Genomic DNA, 21,836 nt, shown 5'->3' with positions numbered 1-21,836 from the left:
AGAGGAGCTAGTAAAGGCTAAACAAAACTTACAAGATCAGGTAAAGGATCTCTTTCTACATAAACAAACATGCAAGTGTGTGTGAAATGCATTCTCATGGGACACACACACAAACTCATACCTATATTCATGCCTTCTTGGTTATTTTTGTTGTTGTTGTTTTGCCAACATGACACAATCTATAGTCTTCTGGGAAGAAAAAGCATCCATTGAAAATGTGCTTCTGTTATATTGGCCCACAGACATGTCTGTTGGGTGTTGCCTTGATTAGTAACTGATCTGGGAGGTCCCAGACTGTTGTGGGTGGTGGCTCTTCTGGACAGGTGGTCCTAGGATGTATAAGAAAGCAAGCCATGCAAGTCATGAAGAGAAAGACAGGAAGCAACATTTCTCCATGACTTCTGCTTCAGTTCCTGCTGTCAGGGTCCTGTCATGGAATCCTGCCCTGGGTTTCCAACACAAGGAGTTGTAAACTATAAATTGAAAGAACCTTTTCCTCCCTAAGTCTCTTTGGATTGTGATCTCTAGGACAGCAATAGAAAGCAAACTGGTATACCTGGTTACTAGCAAGCATGTGAAATTGTGGCAGAAAAGGATCCAGTTTAGACAGTGAAGGGACAGTGAAGAGCTGGAAAGGCCCCACCTCACTCTGATTGGGGTTTCTTTGACTTGACAGTAGCCAGGATTACGTATGTAATTTTACAAAATATTGAGAGATGTGTTTCAGGCCAACATTAGGAAGTTCAGTTTGTCTGTAGATATTAAAGAGGGTGGACATCTGTCACCAGGACTCCCTCTGGTCCCTACAGGGTTTATACTCAGGTACTCTGAGATGCGAAGGCTGCAACTGGGCTATTAATTTAATGGAGCAGAATTCATTCTCATCATGCTAAAAAGGAAAAAATTTTCTCAATACATATCACTTACTAAAATTAAATCAAGAAAAGATAAACAGTTTAAACAGACTCAGTGAAAGAGAAGCAGCAGTTGAACTGAAGACCAGATATAAATCTTCACACTTATGGATACATGATTTTTTTGCAGAAGAAGTCAGAAAAACACACTAGACAAAAGACAGCATTTTCAGCAAATGGTACTGGCATAGTGGACAGTTGCATGTAGAAGAACTCAAATAGATCCTTACTTATCACCCTGCACAGAACTCAACTCCAAATACATCAAGGACCACAGCATAAAACCAGATACACTAACCTGATAGAGGAGAAAGGAGGGAATACCTTGAACTCATTAGCACAAGAGAACACATGCTCAACAGAATATTGTTAGCACAAACACTCATATCGATAATTATAAAATTGGACATCATAGATCTGAAAATATCCTAAATGATAAAGGAGACCATCATTAAGACAAATCCGCAGCCTACAAAATGGAAAAAAATAATTTACCAACTATACTTTCAATAGAACACCAATACCCAAACATATATCAATTTCAAAAACTATATTAAGAAAACAAATAATCTAATTAAAAAATGGAGTACAGACCTACACAGAGAATTCTAAAGAGACTAAACTCAAACAGGTGAGAAATACTTAAAGATATGTTCAATATCCTTAACTCTCAGAAAAAAAGCAAATCAAAACTTCTTCAATATTTCATCTTACACCTGTCAGAATTGCTGAGATCAATAGAATATGTGACAGACTGTGCTGGTAAGGATGTGTAGCACTGGAAAGACTTTTCCATGGCTGGTGGGAGTGAAAACTTGCACAGTTACTTTGGAAATCACAGTGACAATTCCTCGGGAAGATGGGAATCAATCTACCTCAAGATCCAACCATATCACTCTTAAGTATATAACCAAAAGATTATTTTTATCCTACACCAAAGACACTTGTTCAACCAAGTTCATTGTTGCTCTATTTATCATAGCCAAAAATTGGAAACAACCTAGATATCCCTAAACAGAATAATGGAATTAAAAGAACATGGTACATTTCCAAAGTGAAATATTACTCAGCAACTAAAAAGAATTAAATTCACAGATAAGTAAATGGAATTATAAGACAATTATGAGTGATGTAAGTGAGGCACAAAAAGGGATATATGAGGTGTATTTGCTTACCTGTGAAATCTGCTCGTAAACCAGCGATATCCACTCTACCATGGGCAGAATCATGGGGATTAGGAATGGAGTAAGGAACTAGGGTGAGGAAAAAGGAAACAAATTTCAGTTTAATGTTGTCTTAAGGGAACCTACTTACAGTATGAAAGTACAGAAAGTAGAAAATAAATACAGAGGCAGAAATATATTACAAGGGGCTGGAGAGATGGCTCAGAGGTTAAGAGCATTGCCTGCTCTTCCAAAGGTCCTGAGTTCAATTCCCAGCAACCACATGGTGGCTCACAACCATCTGTAATGAGGTCTGGTGCCCTCTTCTGGCCTGCAGGCACACATAGACAGAATATTGTATACATAATAAATAAATAATAATAATAATAAAAAGAAATATATTACAAATAATGAACTTAAGGGAATAACAGAATTGATAGTAAAGTTGTCAACATACCTCTAAATCATACTAATTATAAATGTGTATGTACCTGACAATGAAACATCAAAACATGTGAATGAAATATTAACAGAATCTAATGAAGGAGCAAAATTTTTGCAGAAGACTTCAAAATATCGTAAGTTGAATATATTAACAAGTGTCTTCCAGCAGCTGATAGAATAACAACACAAATGAAGACACAGATTCTGCAAAACTGGCAATTACCCTGAGCTCATCAATCAGTATTTAAGCATGAAACACTGTATCAAGATATATGAGATTAATATTTTATTTAAATACTCTTGCAATGTTCACTAAGAAAATATACAGGGCTAACAGACATGTTTCAATGGTTTTTAAAGTATTCAACCAATGTGTAATTTCTCCTTAACAAAAACTGAATTGAATTAAATTAATAAAAAATTATTCATAAAACTTTATGTATTTTAAATTAACAATTAATTTAAAAACTCTACTGTTCAAATATTTTATATTTTAAATATAAAATAAATAATATTTTTAATTTAATGCATGAGATTTCTATATAATAAATTTTGAGGAAAGCATGCAAATCAATGGTTACAGGAAGTTTCCAGATATAACCATAATTTATATATTCAGCAAAAATAAAGTTCTGGAGTAAAAGAATATCTTAAAAGTAAGTTGGAAACAGGAAATGTTAGAAACTGAGAAAACTGACAAACAAAATTCTATTAAAATCAAAATGACACAAGAATGTTCCTAGTAAAAGCTTGGATTTATGGAGCAAGGGAAAGGGCACAGCCACTGCCATCAGAAGTGAAACGCTTTTTCTGGCTATCGTATATGATGGAGGAAGGTCATTGGTTAAAAAATAAAGAAACTGCTTGGCTGGCCCTCATAGGTTAAAACATAGGTTGATGGAGTAAACAGAACAGAATGCTGGGAGGAAGAGGAAGTGAACTCAGACTCGACAGCTCTCCTCTTGGGGGCAGATGCCTCAGAGAGACGCCATGCTCCCCTCTCCCGGGTAGACGTGATAGCTCTGCTCTCTGAGGCACACGCGCGATGAAGCTCCAACCCAGGATGGACGTAGACTAGAATCTCCCTGGTAAGCCACCTTGTGGGCTACATAGATTATTAGAAATGGGTTAAGAGGCTAGAGCTAGTGGGCCAAGCAGTGTTTAAAAGAATACAGTTTCTGTGTAATTATTTCGGGGCATAAGCTAGCAGGCGGCAGGGGTGCCGGGGACACAGCCCCGCCGCTCCTATTACAACACGTATAGAAAAAAGTGCTGAAGATGGCAGTGAATCTTATGCCAAACAGTTGTTAGTGGAAATGAAATGAGCAAATCAGTAAGAAAAATCTGGATATGCTTGATCATTTAAGGAAACTTTAGGCTACAAATTTGAAAACAAATTGCTAAAGCCGTGTTCTAGATCCCGAGGAATCTAATGGTGACTTCTATGAATCACTCAAGTGAAAAATAAATACCACCAATCTCAAACTACGACATAAAATACAAATGGTGAGAACCTGCCCATGTTCTTATGAGACTACTATAATAATTTTAACATAAAATTCTATCAACTCTTACTAAACTAACCAGGACATTAAAAAGAAACAACAAACACTACAGATTATTCTTCTTCATACATCTTTTTACAATATTAGCAACTATAGTTCAAGACTACAAAGCAAGGAGTCACATGTCAATTAAAATTTGTCTGAAAATAGTTTGGCTTAACATTTGACAATCAATAGATATGTTATTTATGATAACAACTAAAAATAATTAACAACAATAATTTATGTAATAATCAAAAGATACAAAGAAATAATTTTAAATTATTAATAATGTTAAAATTTATGACAAAAACTCTCAGAAAACTTTGGCCTGATAATGGCCATCAGTTAAAAGCCTATATCAACCTTCCACCCAAGGCTCAGAGAACATTCTAGAGGAGATGGCAGAAAGCTTGTAAGAGCTAGGGTCCTAGGTACTCTCTTGTAAGATTATGTCTTCTAGCTCTGACAGAAAAGCAACACCCGTAAAATCTCAACAACACAACTGCTTAACCAAGACCTGAGCAATTCCAACAACAGCTGAGATCTTAAGGTAGATGAGGGAATTCTCACAGGGTCTCCCCCAGCTGCAGAGATATGGGCAATTAAGAGCTGCTGAGAAACAAAGAGCTGGTTTTCTCTGATTGACTGTCTAGTGTTAAGTGGTCAGATTAAGAAACAGAGCTGTGCAGGCAACACAGAACAGATTCAGTGGGTTATATTCATGTGTTGATTCATTTATAGTTATGTGCAAAAACAAAGATTAAAGAGAAGAGGCTGTGGATTTAGGACGGGGCCATCATTGAAGGTGTGGGGGAGGGAGGAAATTATCTAATGATATCATAATAAAATTTAAAAAAACAAAAAGTACTACACCAAAAATACTTAGGATAAACACATTTTTGCTTATTGAGAAAGCTATGCAGATTACTACAGAGAAAATTCATAGCATGGACCCACAATGTGAGATAACGAATTCATAAATTTGAGGACATAATTCTTTAAATAAATAAATGAAAAAAATAGAGTCAAGGTAACATGTGACATAATATCAAGTACCCTAATAAATGATTAATGAAAGTTACATAAAGGTGGGTTTAAACAGAAAAAAAATTATTTGAACAAATGAGAAAAATTATGGTAAATTTGACTTTAAAATCTTTAAACATATCTGTTCAAAAAGCTCAGTAAACTGCCAAACAGTAGGACATAGAAGTCAATTACAGAAAGGTATATCACAAAACTGTGCTATGAACAAAAGACTTATAGCTGCTAGATGAGACATTATAACAGGGAAACAGAGACAAGAAGGACTGTGGGCTTTAAATTCTGCCTAGCCAGAGCAAAATGTCAAGATGTCTTCAGTTCTGAAAGAAACCATGATCCAGGCTACTTTATTCCTCACACTGTTTTGAAAGCCTTCTCTGGCTTTTCTTTTTTACAAAGTTATATAAGCAGACAAACAAAAACTGATGGAATCTGTTGCCACCAGGTGTTAAATAGTTATAATTAAATCGATTCAAGTCAACATATCACAGAGATATCCGCACGTCAATGTTTAGAGGAGCACACTGTTCACAAAAGGAGAGTTAAAGAACCAGCCTAGGTGCCAATAGTCGTTTTACTGACTGACGTGAAGAAAGCGACTTAATGAAGGGGGTGTTTATTTAGGCTCTCAGGTCAAGGGCACAGTCCGTCATTGTGGGCCAGGATGAGAGGGTGATAGGAAAAAGAGGTAGCAGGATGTACTGTGTCCATGTTCAGGAAGCAGAGACAGATAAATGTTGATCCTCAGCTCATTTTCTTATCTGTATACAGTCCAGTACCACAACCCAAGATGCAGCGCCATCTACAGGTACGGTGTTTTAGCATTCTGGTTAACCCAGATTAGAAATTCCTGCAAACAGGCCCAGACATTTATTTCTATGGTGAGTTAGCTGACATCAAATTATCTGCTGTGCTGTCCATCAACACCGGAATTGGTAAAGAAATGATGCAGCTTATACACACAATAAGAAGAATGAAATTATGTCATTTGCTGGAAAATGGATATTACTAGAAATCCATTCCAATGGTAGTGAAATTGGGTCAGCCTCAAAAAAGCAAATATTAGCCGGGCGGTGGTGGCCCACGCCTTTAATCCCAGCACTCGGGAGGCAGAGACAGGCGGATCTCTGTGAGTTCGAGGCCAGCCTGGTCTACAAGAGCTAGTTCCAGGACAGTAACAAAAAAAAAAAAAAAAAAAAAAAACTACGGAGAAACCCTGTCTCGAAACCCCCCCCCCCCAAAAAAAAACCAAATATTATGTTGTCTTTCATCCAAGGATCCTTGTCTTAGTAGATACATAAATTATATACATATAGACATGAAAGTAAAAATAAAATCATGCAGGGAAATAGGAGCACTATTGAGAAGGTGAAGGGTGGAAAGGGGGAAGATAGCAGGGTAAAGGGGAATGTGCCCAGGGTGCATTGCATTCTTGAAAGACAGTCATCTTATGTAAGTCTATGTAATAAAAATGTAAAAGAGAAAATACAACGTGTAAAAGAAGAGGGAATCCAAGTAGAACACAAGATGTGAGGTAAAAGAGTATAGACATGAACAAATGACAATATTGTTTTATTACTATCAAATGCCATTTTGATTTCAAAACACTCCTCCAGAAGAAGCACCTTCATTACATACATAGAACATGCATAGATTGGAAACAAGAACCAAGCAAAACAAACCAGAATAGCAATCTGTATGAGGTAGAGTAGCTTTTGGAGCGGGAAGTATTATATGACTAAAAAGTCATGCTACTTCATTACAAAAGCTTTAATTCGTCAAGAAACAATGACTTTAAACACTGAGGCTATACTCGCAGGCTTTCAAGATACCTGAAATAAGGCCAACAAAAATAAGTCCCAGAAACCGACAAATCTGCAAGTATAGTCAGTACATTAATGTCCTTTTATAAGTAATTGCTATAGCAGGAAGACAGAAAATCAATAGAGACATAAAAAGCCTCAACAACACTATTAACTAGAGTGACCTAGTTGGCATATTATAGACTTTTCTAATTGCAAAGAGTTGATGCTCTGGAAAGTATGATCAGCAACAACAGTGTAATTGACCTAGAAACCGACAACAAAAGCTCCAGAATTTTCCTATACATTTTCAAATTAAATAACATTTCTGAATAATATGTGGGTCAAAAATAACAAAGAAAATTAGCAAAAACAGAATTTCTAGTACACAAATATTTGTGAGATCTGTCTATCACGGTGTTCAGAGGCAACTTTTGCTATTGAAAATGAAAAGTTTCACAAAAATGGTTTATGGATACCTAAGGAACTGAAGCATAAGAGGATAATGCAAAAGTGCAAAAGCAATGAAATAATAAAGGTAAGAGCAGGACATCAAGAGAATGAAAATAAACCAATACCAAATTATTAAAACTGAAGATGAGTTCTGTGAGTCAATAGGTGAAACCACTCGTCCTAAGGATGATAAAGGAAGGGAGATCAGGGGAAATATCATCTTAAAAAGAAGAAAAGACAAAGATCACCCAAGAGCCTAAAATATCTTAAAAATGATGTTATAAACTACTTTCTGAAAGCAAATTTTTAAAAGATGCAGGTATAATTTGGGGAGATATAGACAATCAGTCTGCAGTATTTTTGCTAGTGCCCAGCCTACTGCTCCTAGGAGCATTCTAAATTAAACTAGATTCTTTTAAAAATAAGAATGAGTAGAACAGGATGAGGAGGGATGGGGAAGGAGGAGAAAGAGGAGGTGAGGAGGAAAAGAATGGGTATATAAATGGAATACTGTTATCTGCTTAAAAATTGAATGCATGGTTGAAACCTTTACTACAGAGTAAACACCCTATCCAAGGGGCATGATGAGGGAGTTCTGCCACACAATCAGAAAGAAAACTATGTAAGTACTATACAAACTCTTCCAGAAAATAGAGGAGGGAGAATAAATGTCACAGGAGATCAGCTTTACCTCAATAAGAAACCCACCCAATGCATCCCAGTGAAAGGGAACTACATTAAAAATGCATTAGCTTAGATTCATTGCATGAAGTGATGAGTTTCATAATGACAAATTCACTCATATGATCCCATATTTTGAACATATTCACCCCCTCCCAGATCTCCCTCCTTCTTCCTATTTTTTTTTGCCAAAACATGCCCTATTTGTCAGAATCTTGTTTATTTTGCTTTATATAACAAAATTCCCTATAGAGACACTTTACAAAATATCACAATGCTAATTTCAAGCAACCAGTATGACATCATGGGTTGCACCCCCAGGAATACAGGCAAGCTGAACAACAAAACATCACACAATGTCATCCACTAAATCTGCAACTAAAAAACAAACAAATTATATATTACTTCAATAGTTACAGAAAATGTTGGATAAAAGAAGTCTGTAGAGTGACTAGGTGACTAATTTTATTTTAATGGGAAAGAAACAAAGGTCAATAGTAAGATAATATAAAAATAAGCAAAATGTTTGAACAGGCATTTCAAAAAGAAGGTGTATAAATGGACAAAAATCATATCAAAAGTCATTCAACATAATTATTTATTGTGGCCTTGGAAAACCAATACCATCAGACACCAACTAGAATGTTTTCAGTTATAAATAACCTGACAAGAAAAGGGTCTAGAACACAATGCACACTGCTGATCGTGAGAAATATGTAGACAGTGCTGAAAAGCAACTTAGCAAAGGCTTTGGCATGCCTGCACAGAGCCAACAGTTCACTTCCAAACATATGCCTAAGAGACATAGAAACGTGTGCCACACAAAGAAATCGGTGTTTCTTCGGTAACATGGGACCTACATTCAAATGTTTGTAGCTACTCTGTACTAACTAAAGGCTGGAAATAACTGTGTTTCAAGAGAAAAATTAGTAGGCCACTAGAAGTATAATAATATCACACCATATAATACTATTCAGAAATCAAAAGAAGATTGTGCCCAATAAACACAGCAAGAATAAGTAATAAAATAATCATGTCAAACAGAAGAAGCCATATGCACCTCTATTTTAAGTGATTTCTGTGTGATTATGTAAGAGAGAAATGAATGGTATAATGCTAGAACTTGGATCAGTAATATCAGTAATTTCAAAGAAATACAGACATCATGGGACCAACCACATAAAGACACAAAGGAACAAGACTGGTGGTATGTCCGTGCTTGCTGCTGGGGGTGGATGCACAAAGAATGTGCGTGTGTGGGTCCCCATGAGGCACACATTTAGAGTGGGTGAATTTGATAGGGTGAGAATTCCGTTTAACGTTTATCAGAAATAAAACTTAAAAGGCTAGGGGAGATCAACGTCCTTAAAATGCTTGCTGGCCAAGCATGAGGATATGAGTTCAATCTCACAAGATTCATATTAAAAAGATTCCAGTGATGTCTATGTAATCCCACACGAGTGTGTACAGAGGTGCCTGTGTGATCCCACACGAGCGTGTACAGAGGTGCCTGTGTGATCCCACAGGAGCGTGTACAGAGGTGCCTGTGTGATCCCACACGAGCGTGTACAGAGGTGCCTGTGTGATCCCACACGAGCATGTACAGAGGTGTCGGTGTGATCCCACACTAGCAGGTAGAGCCTAATCTAAGAGTCCCAGGTCCCGGTAAAAGACCCTTTTCTCAATAAACAAGGTTGACGGCTGAGGAATCACATCCAAGGGTGACCTCTGACCCCCCAGACACATACACAAATATGTGCATATTCTGTACCCCACATAGGAGCACCCACTCACACAGGAACATGTGCAGAGATATAGGTACACAAGACACACACACAAAATCTAAAACTTAAATAAATAAACAAATAAAAATTTAAAGCAAAAGAGAACTCTTAGTGGCTAATATAATATCAAAGACCTAAGGAGATAAGACATAAAAGTATAATATTGCTCAAGTGTCTTAGGGCTATAAACTATGGTTTATTTCAGCATAGCACTTTCAGAAACATAGATTGACACAGGTGGGATAAAGTCCAAGTTCCAACATCTATTGTGATAGAGGACCAGATGACACCTTAACTTTTAGGCACTTGGGAGAGTGAGGCCTGAATCAAAATAAATATGGAATTCATAAAATGCCTAAGAATGTGGCTGTTTTAATTACCTAAGTTCGTAAAACAACAACACAAATGCACATAGTCAGAGAGCTACTGAAGGGTTCAGGATCTTACACTGCACACGACGGACATCCCTGTGTCATCTCAGGGCACTTCTGGGCACATAGGAGCCCTTACAATGGTCAACTTTGCTTTCAGGGTTCTGTCTGCAGCCTAACTCATCTGCATTGTATGATAAAATCAAGACAAATGTGGACTCAAAGGCTAGAATTTATTGCATATTTAGGAAAAACAGAAAAGTGGTTTTATCACACAACCCAGTACTGATCAGTTAAAGGGTCTGCAAGCCAGACACTCCAGCTTTCTTATACTGAACATGTCCATGTCTGTAGTTAAGGGAACACAAATATGATGTATCATTAGAAACATGCCAATTCCTAGAAATCTCTGTTTATATTTTTTAAAAAAGGTTTTATTACTCTGTAATATGAATTATGTTATTTCTCTATGATTCCTTAAGCAAAGGAATAGAGATATTCTGAAACTATTTTGATTTGTGAAAACAGTATGTTAATTGAAGTTTACTGAACAAAAAGAACTGTTTCTCAAAATGGATTAAATTCAAATAGAATAGAGATAGAATGGGCTCTCTAAAGCTGCTGACTTAGGACTTCAGCAATAGCTCTATAAATTCTATAAGTAAAACTCCTATACATTCTGTACGTCATAGGGAAGTCATCCGACAAAATGAACAAAGAAGGAAGGGAGGGAGAAAGGAAGGGAGAAGAACGAGAAGGCGGGGAGGATGGAATGAGGAATGGAAAATCTTAGGTTTCGTTGGAGACTTGCTTAGGTGACATAGCACAAAAGAAAACATGACACAAGAAAAGATTGAAATTTCTAGGACTAATAATAACTTCATTAAAAACACCTCTGACTTTTAGTAGTCATAAGATGCATAAATGAATGGGAGATATGATGCTATTAATCAAGCATGAATCTGAGAGTTAGCACTACCGTGTGGAATGAAATCATGAGCATTAACCCTGACTGTCACTCTTAAGAATCTAGGCAGATTTTTCACGCACACACATGTACACACACACACACACAAACACAAACACACAAGTCCTCTGTAGCTTCCCAGAGTTCTCTGTGACTTGTAATAAGAAAACACATGTAGATGCTTACCATGAAATGATATATCAACACTTCGTTAATGTGAAGTATTAATAATAGTAGTCATTCATTCATTTCATTAATAATCACTAGAAACAGTAATAAATTCTAAATTTATCAAACCTTCCAAAGAAAATGAAATGAAATTGGAATAATCCTTCCCAGAACTTTCTTAAGCAAAGTTGTCAAGAGATATTTCAGATTTTCTCCTGAAGTTAGCAATTGATAAAAGGTACTGAAATATTCTGTAAGGCATTAAAGAACACTCTTTTCCCTATCCTTCAGGATGAAGAGTTTCCAAGATTATCAAAGACTCAGTGGGCCTGGACCCTAAGGGTGAAGGGTACATGGATAAGAACACTCTTCTGAATGTGTGCAGTAACCTACACGAAAGCTGGGGTCTTAGAGCACATCACTCCCATAGACTTTATCTCTCCTTTAACTCCATGCCTCTTTAGCAGTTATTTCTATCCCTCGGGGGGTAAAATCCTATCAAATGGCTTCAAATCATGATGCTTCCACAGAAACAAAGGTGGCAGAATGGGCCATGAAAATCACTTAGGAGAGCGCTCGTCAATACAGTCTCTTGCAAGAATCAACCAATTTGCTTGCTTAAAAGCATTTCTACCACAAAGTCAGCAAGACTGCAGAAGACGGAGCGTCATAAGAACTTGACTTTCCTTCCCACTAGCTTCAGGAATAGGCTGGTGAGGAGCCATCTGCTGTGTGGTTAATCCTGATGTAACTCAGGACTTAGACAATATTAACACAAGTGTTGTTGGTGTGTTTCAGAAAATACAGATGGTCAGAAATTTGAAGAGAATCCCTCTTCCTAAATCTCCCATTGTTTTTAGAAGAATCTGCCAGGGTGGGCTCCAAGGTTATCTTCCCTAGGTTCTGTCTCATGTAGAGAGCTGTAGATAGTCAGCTCACCATTCAGTAATTCCTATCAGCTCTCTGATACTGTTATTATGGAGACTACAAGTGGCTTCTAGATATTTGATTCCACATCTTTGCAGGAGTTGGGCAAAGGGTCCAGGAACAGCAGGTCTGAACTAGACCTTGGTTCCACAGACTTGTTTCTCAGTTTTGAACAAGCAATTTTTGACTGTCTGAAAAGCAACCATTTTCCTAAGAAGCTATTTTATCTAAATTAAACATAACAACAGAGCAGCAATTAATTGGGCATTCAAATTATACTCTACGAGGACAATTGCTGTGAAATTTATCCTCCTACCTATCTGCTAGCAATTAGGGATTAACAAGCAGCCAAGACAGAAAATAAATTCAATGTGGATTCACTGGTCATTTTTCCTTAACTCCAGTTTGTTTGTTCTACCTGGCAGTCTGGGCCCCTAATTGCTGAAATATTCCTTTTGTAAGAGGTTTCAGGTGCTTTCCCAGTGTTCCAGCAAGAGCAGTTCTTGGGAATGTAACAGTGACATTTTGCTAGCAGGGCTTTTCAGAGGAACTTAGACACAAAACCCTATCTATGGAGGAGCATGATTCTGAGACGTTAATGAGAAGTCTGGGACAATAACACCCCAGAATGTGACATGCAGGATAATGAGCAAATAACTTGCTATCCAAGATTCACTGTTAATGAACTTCTATCTTGTATATTTGCAGTATGCCCTTCTCTGCATATAAACTCTGAGGGTACCACGGGTTTTATAGAAGCATGGGAAAGAAGGGAGGAATGGTGGAGGGTCAGGACAGAAGAATAGATGAGAACCCACTAGTACATATTTAAATATGATTCTACAAGAGAAGAAACCCAAATGGAGCAGAAACTGAAAATGTCATAACTGGAGAGATAAGTATTTGACAGGTGAATGGATGAATGAAGAAATAAAGGGAAGGGTGATACTACTGAAGTCTCAGATACCTAAGGTTGTCAAGTTTCTAGAGACAGAAAATGCGGTAGCACATATCAGGGACTAGAGGGAAGAAGACAGGATATATTGTTCAGTGGGGGTGTAGTTTTGACTAGGGGTTGTGAAAGTTTTAGAAAGGAATGGTGATAATGATTTGTAACAATGTGAATTGAGGGAAATTAGAACTGCACACGTAGGGCCGGAGAAATGTTTAAGTGATTAAGATAGCATAATGGTCTTTCAGGAGACCAGTTCTTAGAACCCATACTGGGAGGCTCGCAGAGGCCTGTAACTTTAACTCCACAGTATTCCACAAACACTCTTTCCAAACACACATGGCAGACACACAGAAAACACACACTTATGTATAAAGATTTTTAAAAATTAAATCTTAAAAACAAGAATTATGCACTCAAAATGGCTGAAACAAAATTTTAGATTCTATATATTGTACTGAAATTAAGGAGAGAAAATGTAAATATTGTCAAAACAGTCATATATTCATCTTAAAAGCTGAACAAATTGGAATCCTTCATGAGTTACTCTCTAACCTACCTATAAAATGATTCTGTTAAGATAGAACAAACCAAAGTGAATTATATCTTTGACAAAAAAGGTGGGGGGGGGCGAGGATAGAGAGAAGTTCTCGGTCTTTGCACCACCTGAGGGAACCATTATATTAATCAACAAAATTCTTAATCCATTCAAGTATTTAGGTGGAAGATAAATTTTTGTTAGACATAAACATTATTCTTATCTTCTCTACTGCTTCTTTTTATTAATTTTCCAGTTACATGCCCTTTGAAAAGTTAGTCCACTCACAATTCCTAAGATAGGTTTCAGAATATTTGAGCTCTGCCTCCTTGTAACATGAACTTTTTAAGGTGTGGTCCATGGACACAAATCAAATGCAGCAGCTCTGGGCATTGTGGTACATGTCAGAACTTGCAGTTCTGATGTTATATGTTAGGGGTTATGGACCTGAATTTCCTGTAAACAACCTGATATGCTTGCAGCTGCTCTGAGCAAACAAACTTGTTTTCCCTGTGTTTGTAACAAATCTGAGCACGAGACCCTCAGGAGTTCCTGATGGCAGGGGAGTGGTTTCTGGTGGGTTTGGCTGGGGCGTGGCTATCAGTTAAGGATCCATATATAAATGACTCTGGTACATACTAAAGTTGGCATTCTTGTTTCAAGCACTCGTGTCTCTGTCTGTGTGTCTTTGTGTGTTTAAATCTCCAGGCCCTTGCCCGGCTCAGGAATGGTCCTGTAGTGCAGGGTCCACACTTCAGGCGTAGTACCATAGTACACGTAATAGTACGGACAGTACAGTTACAGACAAAGCGCGGTAAAATGGTTTCTGTATTTCCTAACCCCATTCTCTAACAAGCCATTCTTCCTGAAACACACTCCTTGCACCACTCTTGGGCAACACAGTAGAGCTGGTCCTGAGGATTCAGGTGTGGGTATCAACCCTGATGATGGGAAATCAGAAGAACTGGCCTCGCCGCTGCTCATTATTGTGAAAGGTGAACTACCCAGGGCAATGCTGGAAGGAGCTCATCCTTGTGGTGACGGTAACAGAGAGATGGCAGGCTGACCAGTCCTGCTACTACCCAGACCCAGAAGCAGGGTTCTGAGTTGGGCCGCCCCAACATCTATCCTGTCTGTGATCTGTTGGAGCATGTGAAGGGACCGGTCCTGCAGACCCAAAGTTGCAAGATCTCTAGGGCACAGGGCAACAGCAGGATAACCAAGAGTGGTACCAGTGAGGGCCCAGCATCCATAGTGCCTTTGTTTGTGTGCCTGCTAGAGACTCCACCAAACCCCCATGGAGAAGCTCAGCCCAACAGTCATGCCCTAACTAAACGAAAACGATGCCACACAACCACACTAAAAGTTGTGAATCTTGAGAAGGGCCAGGTAAGTGGGGGTGAGGATATCAGCAGGGAGGAAAGATGGGAATGAAGGAGATGATAGAATAAATGCATTATAACATGTATGAAACCATCAAAACTAATAATAATGCAAATGTTGAGAAAGGAATCATGGATAGGGAGAGAAGCTTGCTGAGGAGCACTTGGGAACCCCTACATGTAGATGGCAGATGAAGAATAATACGATATACTAACTCACCTCCTCTGTTTTAGTGGTTCATTTCAACAGAAGTACAATAAAGTTGCAGTTATTTTGTTTTAGAAATGATTATGTAAATTTGTGGCATTTATAGTATGTAATCTTTTTCAAAATGTGCACCTAAATGGAAGAATAATATCCAATGGTGTTGAAGTTGTGCAGACTTTGTGAAAAAATTCAAAATGATTTAGAACTCAGTACCATAGGACTTGGATAAATATCCAAAGAGTTATAGACCAGAACTGCACTGGAAATGCTGTAGGAAAAGAGTGAGACAAAATACCACACATGTGCACAGCGAGAAACATGTGGTACTGAGATTGAAGGGGACTGTCTTATTTTAAGAACATAAGGAAAAGAAAACCCAGTCAATAACAAAAAATAAATAAATAAATAAATAAAAAACACCGGGTCTGTGCTGGCCAGTTTTTTGTCACCTTACACAAGCTAGAGTCACTGGAGAACTGGAGAGAATGGAACCTCAGTTAAGAAAATGCCTCCATTTTCTCATAAGATCCAGTTATAAGGCATTTTCTTAATAAGTGGTTGTTAGGAGAGGACCCAGTGCACTGGGGGTGATGCCATCCCTGGGCTGGTCATCCTGGGTTCTATAATAAAGTAGGCAGAATAAGCCATGAGGAACATGAGGAACACACAGGTCAGTAAGCAGCACCCTTCCATGGCCTCTCCATCAGATCCTGCTTTCCCATTCCTGCCCTGTTTGAATTCCTGGCCTGATTTCTTAGGACGCTGAAATGTAATGTTGGAATGTTGGGATGGAGCCATAAGGTGGATAAACCGTTTCCTCCCCAACGTGTTTTCTGGGCATGGTATTTCATTGCAGCAATAGAACCCATGATTAAGACATGCTCATCACGCAAGTGATTGTCTATAACACCCTGCTAAAGCTGAGAGGATTGCCTTGCCTCCCTATGGTGGTTATCCTGGATAGATTCGCTGCTCTTGTTGCAAACATGGCACAAGGTAGTCATCTGGGAAGAAAGAACCCCAGCTGAGAAAACGTTTTAATCAGATGGGCCTGTAGGCAAGTATGTGGGGTATGAAAGTATGTTATGGACTAAACTATTGAGTTTTTGTTAGTGATTAGTGAGCTATGTGAATATCTCATGTTTGATAGTACAAGAGTACAATAGCTAGATGATAATAAAGCAATCAAGCATGTACACGCTAATATGTATACTAAGAACTAATCAGTTAAAATGTTTATATCTTAAGCTCACATATATAGCACTGAAGTCGTAAGTTTAGTGTCAGCTTTTTCTTCTCCTCCCCTCTGTTTTTCTTTGGATGGACCCTCACACACGCTTCTGAGAATAACATTTTGGTTTGGATATTGTGAAGTTTGCAGTGTACCCTGAACTGTGTTTGATGTTGGTGGCCCTCGGCACCACACCTCATGGTATCAGTCTGTTTTCATAGCAATATTTAAAGATGGTCCCTTGTTGGGAAAAAAAAAAAAGAGCCTTTAGTAGACACAATAGATCGCAATGTTTTTCCTTGATTTGGGTTCCGTCCATGCAGTCCTCCTGATATGTACTCCCAGGTGGCAGCAGTCTCCCTCTGTTCCCTAGGCACCCTCTCTTTCTTTCTTTGGGCGAAAGAAACGGGGTGCTTGCTAGTGAGCTGGCTGATGAATTATTCTTGTTCAGTCATTCCTCATCATCTCTTCTGAACAATAGCTATAAACGGAAAGTCAAAATTTCAATACTTTGCAAGGCAAACAGGGCAGGCACCTTCAGAGAGGCCATGATTTGTGGTGGTTGTTTTTACCTAGGAAACTGTGTTTGATCATTTCTGTCATGAACCACGTTTTGTCCACCGCCTTGGGTCACAGCAGCAATAACGCCTCTCGAGGTCTTATGCTTTTGTCTAACATCACAAATGAGTCAAAAGCAGCTTCAGAGAAAGGGATATTGTAAAACAGAATTCCGACTTTTCTCAACTATTTTCCCCATTCTTATTTCTTTCACTGGTATTTTATTTTTATTTCCAGAGAAACAAATACATTTGGAACCAAAGAGTCCTGAGTTGAAAAAGAATAGAAATTCATTTGTACAGCTAAATTCACCCGAGACCCAGAATTTAATTTTAGAATATCAATACTTACCAGAGGAAGCCAAGATGTAATTATTTATTAAACATACAATATACACTCACCTATTTGTAAAGGAAGATATTTGCCATTTAAATATATCAGTTCCATACAAATTTCCTATTTTTACTAGAAATTTAATTTATCTTAAAAAAATCTGTCACATAGTTGAACAATAGCATACCACTGATTATCAAATGTTCATTAAAATCCATTAGCAAAATTACCATATTAGTTAACAGGAAAATATTTCAGTTAAAAAAGCTAAAAGGTCAGGCCTCTACTCTGGTGACAGGAGGGTGGGAATTTGACTGGAAAGGCCAGAGACACTCACAGAGGCCGACTCCTGCCGCTCCTGCATATTTATAGACTTGTTGTTCTTCTGGTAAGTCCTCTCCCGACAGCCAGTGCTAAATCTAATCAATCATCCCTTAAATACATCATAGTGTACAGTCACCTCTCTCCTTCATTAGCATTCATTAGCAATTAATCAACACAGCAGGAGTCTCTAGGAAGTTCAACAATCCATAAGGCACATTTACATTAAAGATGAGCAAACATGAGAAGAGATCACAAGAAATGGGAGATGAACAGTGTCAGTCCCATAGGAGAAAGCCAGAGTTCGGTCATCAAAAATCAAAATTCAACAGAATTTGGTTATCTAACCTAAAACTTAAACTTTTGATTAACAAGCAGTTGCCTGCGTGTCTCTGTTACAGTTGTCACTGGCAGATTTAGACTCCCATCAGCCTGCTGAGTACATTTGTTCCACTTCAAGTAAGCCTTCTGTGTTGTCATTATATCTTCAAAAGGAACGGAAAGACGCTGCAGCCAATTTTTTGCAATTGTGGGCAATAGCTTAATTCAGTCTTTAACTGTGTTCTTACAGGGAGTTGAGGGTTATAATGGAAGCCCATTTCCCTGCGGGATGAAAAGGAGCCGTGCTGGGGAGTACAATGCCCTGAACCCATGGCTGAGAGCAGTATTGTGTCCACTGAAGTGTCCCTCTTCAGAACAAGAGCAATAGGGAGGGGCATCCTTGGCTGGTCAAAGCCTCCACTTAGGATCAAGGAGATGGATATCTTGCCTCTCTAACCTCACAGAATTCCTCTGAGCTATGAGTCAGTCTCACCTTGGTTTTTCCATCAGGAATAGAATTCCAGGAGCTAATATTTAAGGGTAACAAAACAATAGTGCAAAAAAAAAAGATCATCCTAGCTCATTTTTTGCTATGCTTTAATAACTCCAAGTTACCATCTGATTTTTCTAGAAATTTAAATTACTGTGTTCACATGGGGAAAGTAAAAAAGCTGAATGCTTTCTACTCTTAAAAATAATGTTACCAGGTAGATATGCATGCCTACATGTGCTATGAAATTAGTAGTTGCTGAAGCCATCCCGAAATAATATAAATATCAAGCTGGCATGGAGCTGCTGGATTATGACTGATGAACGGTACCTTTCAAAACACAGAAAAGTGTGATTGTCACAGAAGGACAAACAATATTCACATGGTCCACATGGGCCGGAGTCTCTGACTCAGACCATTTATTGAATGCATTTTCCCCTGAACAAACACCTCACACTGTAGCATAATCCAAACACCCTGCACAGAGCGATTTATCGCAGCAAGTGAGAGCACCCGATTGCTCCCAACAAGGTTGCTTTATTTTGGGAGTGGAAAATGGCCCTGAAAGATTCCGGTCTCGTAGTACAGTAGAATGAAAGGCCTCTGTTGTTTTTTTTTCTTTCCTTTTTATAGAAAATTTTACAAATGTCACCGTCTGTTGGATTGGTTCGGTCTAGTTCTCTGTGGTTGCAACTCAGAATAAGAGGGAAGTAGCTCTCAGCCCAGCATGGCTTACCACTGGGGTTTCCAAACAGACTTCTGAACTCCTCTGTACCTTCCGCCTCTGTTGTTCTTGGCTGCTTCTGGATATTTTATGAAAGTAGCCTGTAGTCTGGATTTTTTTGAAGGAAAATTATCTTTTCAAAAACTGGGCTCCATAATTTCTGTAATCTTTTCAAATACCTTTTGAAAAGGATTCATTTTGGAATTCCCGTTCATTTGACTGCACATTTCAGAAGTACATCGAGTTGTCTTAGAACCGTTCTGGCTTACTCTGCGGTCACTTTTATCCCAACCATCCACACAACTGAAGTAGCTGATAAAAGCATTGAATTAGAGACATGGTAAGATATCGCTCAGGCCACTAAAGACTATAGTGCTCCACTTAAATCTAGAAGCTATTCAGACCTTCCCCGATGGGGTCTCTGACTGCGGCCAATGGCAGTGACGGACAGGTTCACATCAAGAGGCATCGAAGCTTCATACATTTTTAAACAACCCAAATGATCCTAATGGAGAATTTAAAACAATTTGGGAATTCGGCATTAGGAAAATGCATTCAAATGCAAGATCAGACAAACATATTAGCCAATACCCGAACTATTAATGGACCTGAGAACCAAATCTGTCCAGTTGAAGATAATTCATAGGGCCTGCTGGACATCAGGGATGCTCTTCACAGAGGGGGCAGGGGGGACTCATCGAGGAAATGGGAATAAAGAAATAAGATGGAGAGAGGTCGGCACCAGTGGAATAGACACAGCCAGAGAAGTGACTGGTTTCCCACTTTCTGTGGATCAGACAGAATACCATGTGTCTTATGCCATGTAACAACCTGTCAAGGGATGTAAGTTAATTTTCTCAATGTCTTAGTCCTGAAATTCACATGGTCACCAGGCTTGCACAAATGTGGCAAGGAGCTGCCAAATGATTCCAGAGATCTTTATTTCTAAAACTCAGAAGAGAGACACCCCTTTTCTTGATCTCAATGAATCTTAAGAGTCAGAAAGCCACATTTTCAAATCAGCGGGATTTTCCTTTATGAGTCAGTAGCTAATATCTTATATATGCTTCTTTTATCTCATACATACAGCAAAGTTAATAATACTACCGAGATCTTAGCAGTTCTGTGAAGATTGCATCATTGGTTTATCTACTGTGCCCCAAACAGAGCCTGGAACATAGTAAATATGCCTCTGCTGGTTAAAAAATCAGGATGTGGAATTGCTCAAGTGAAATATAATAGTGACATTTTCTGAGAAAAATGATTAGAAGATTTTGAGAAGTTTTAAAACAAGAGTTTGCCTTGATTTCTTTGAATTGTCAATGCCCAGTTCTTAGTGAAGATGTGCCTTTTGGCCTAACCCTTGCTTTCCTGTGAGCAAATAGGAAGGCGTTAAACCTGCTGGAATGAGAATACAGCTTCCCTCCCTCTGCAAATGGTCAACTGGCTTCTTAGTGAAAATGTCTAGAGCAACTAGCCAGGCAGTGTGAGGGGACAAGAACATGTGTCCTCACCTTCTGGCTTCTGTGACTCTGGAAGAAATAGGCAACCTCCTTCTGAAATAATTTATTTACTTTAAAAATATGTGTTTTACATTGTTGTAAGCAACACTAGTGAAACTCACCAGGTCACTAAATAAATAATTACATGCATCTGTTAAATTAGAAAGAGGCCAGTTGGGGAGATGAAGAGGACCTGTGGGAGGGGGAAAGGGTTAATACAGTCAGAGGAGGCGTAAAAGTGAACAAAATAAAATATATACATGTATGGAAATGTCATAATGGAACTCAGTATTAAATGTAATTAATAAATACTAATGAAAAGGATATGTTTTCGAGAAATTAATGTTGTTATGTATATATTACTATCATAGTTACAGACCCAGAATTTACTACAATATTGTTAACTTATTACAGTTGCCAGAAAGAAACTAGGCAAAGAACACAAGAGACAAAGAGTAGCTGTAGATTTTTGTTTGATGAAAGAAAGACTTCTGTATCCATGGCTTTCAGTAGATTAAAATATATAAATGGGTTTGTCAAAGTAATGGCGCATAGCAAGTCCTCATCCCAACTTTCCAGGTTGCTTAACAGGTTCTCAATGAGACTTTGGAAGACAGCAGTATGCCTGGTGAATCTCAGGTAAAACCAGTCCCACATAAAACAGTTTCTGAAAAATTGAAAATGTAGATGTTACAGTATTATAAAATCAAATTTCTAATAGGTTATCTCGAGATCTCTGGCCCACAGACTGAGACTCAAGAGTAAAGATTTTTCAATCCTTTTATCATCAACGGCAAAAAACAATGTCCTCATTTTGTTTCATTTTTTTTTTTTTGGAAAATGTCCTACATAAAAGTGGGAAACTATGTACAGGGGTTCATTTTGCAAAAGTGAGACCCTGGACATTCAAGCAAGTCTATGTATTACTATAAGTCGGGCACACAAAAATAGGAGTTCAAGGGAGATCAACGAGGTAAGATTAAAAAGGAGATTCTGATTTAACCATCAGAA

This window comes from Microtus oregoni, unplaced genomic scaffold (assembly GCF_018167655.1).
Source record: "Microtus oregoni isolate MIOR12 unplaced genomic scaffold, Mior012 000008F_ref0000371, whole genome shotgun sequence".
Classification (NCBI taxonomy): Eukaryota; Metazoa; Chordata; class Mammalia; order Rodentia; family Cricetidae; genus Microtus; species Microtus oregoni.
The sequence above is the reverse complement of the archived record's forward strand: the minus strand, read 5'-3'. Positions refer to the sequence as shown.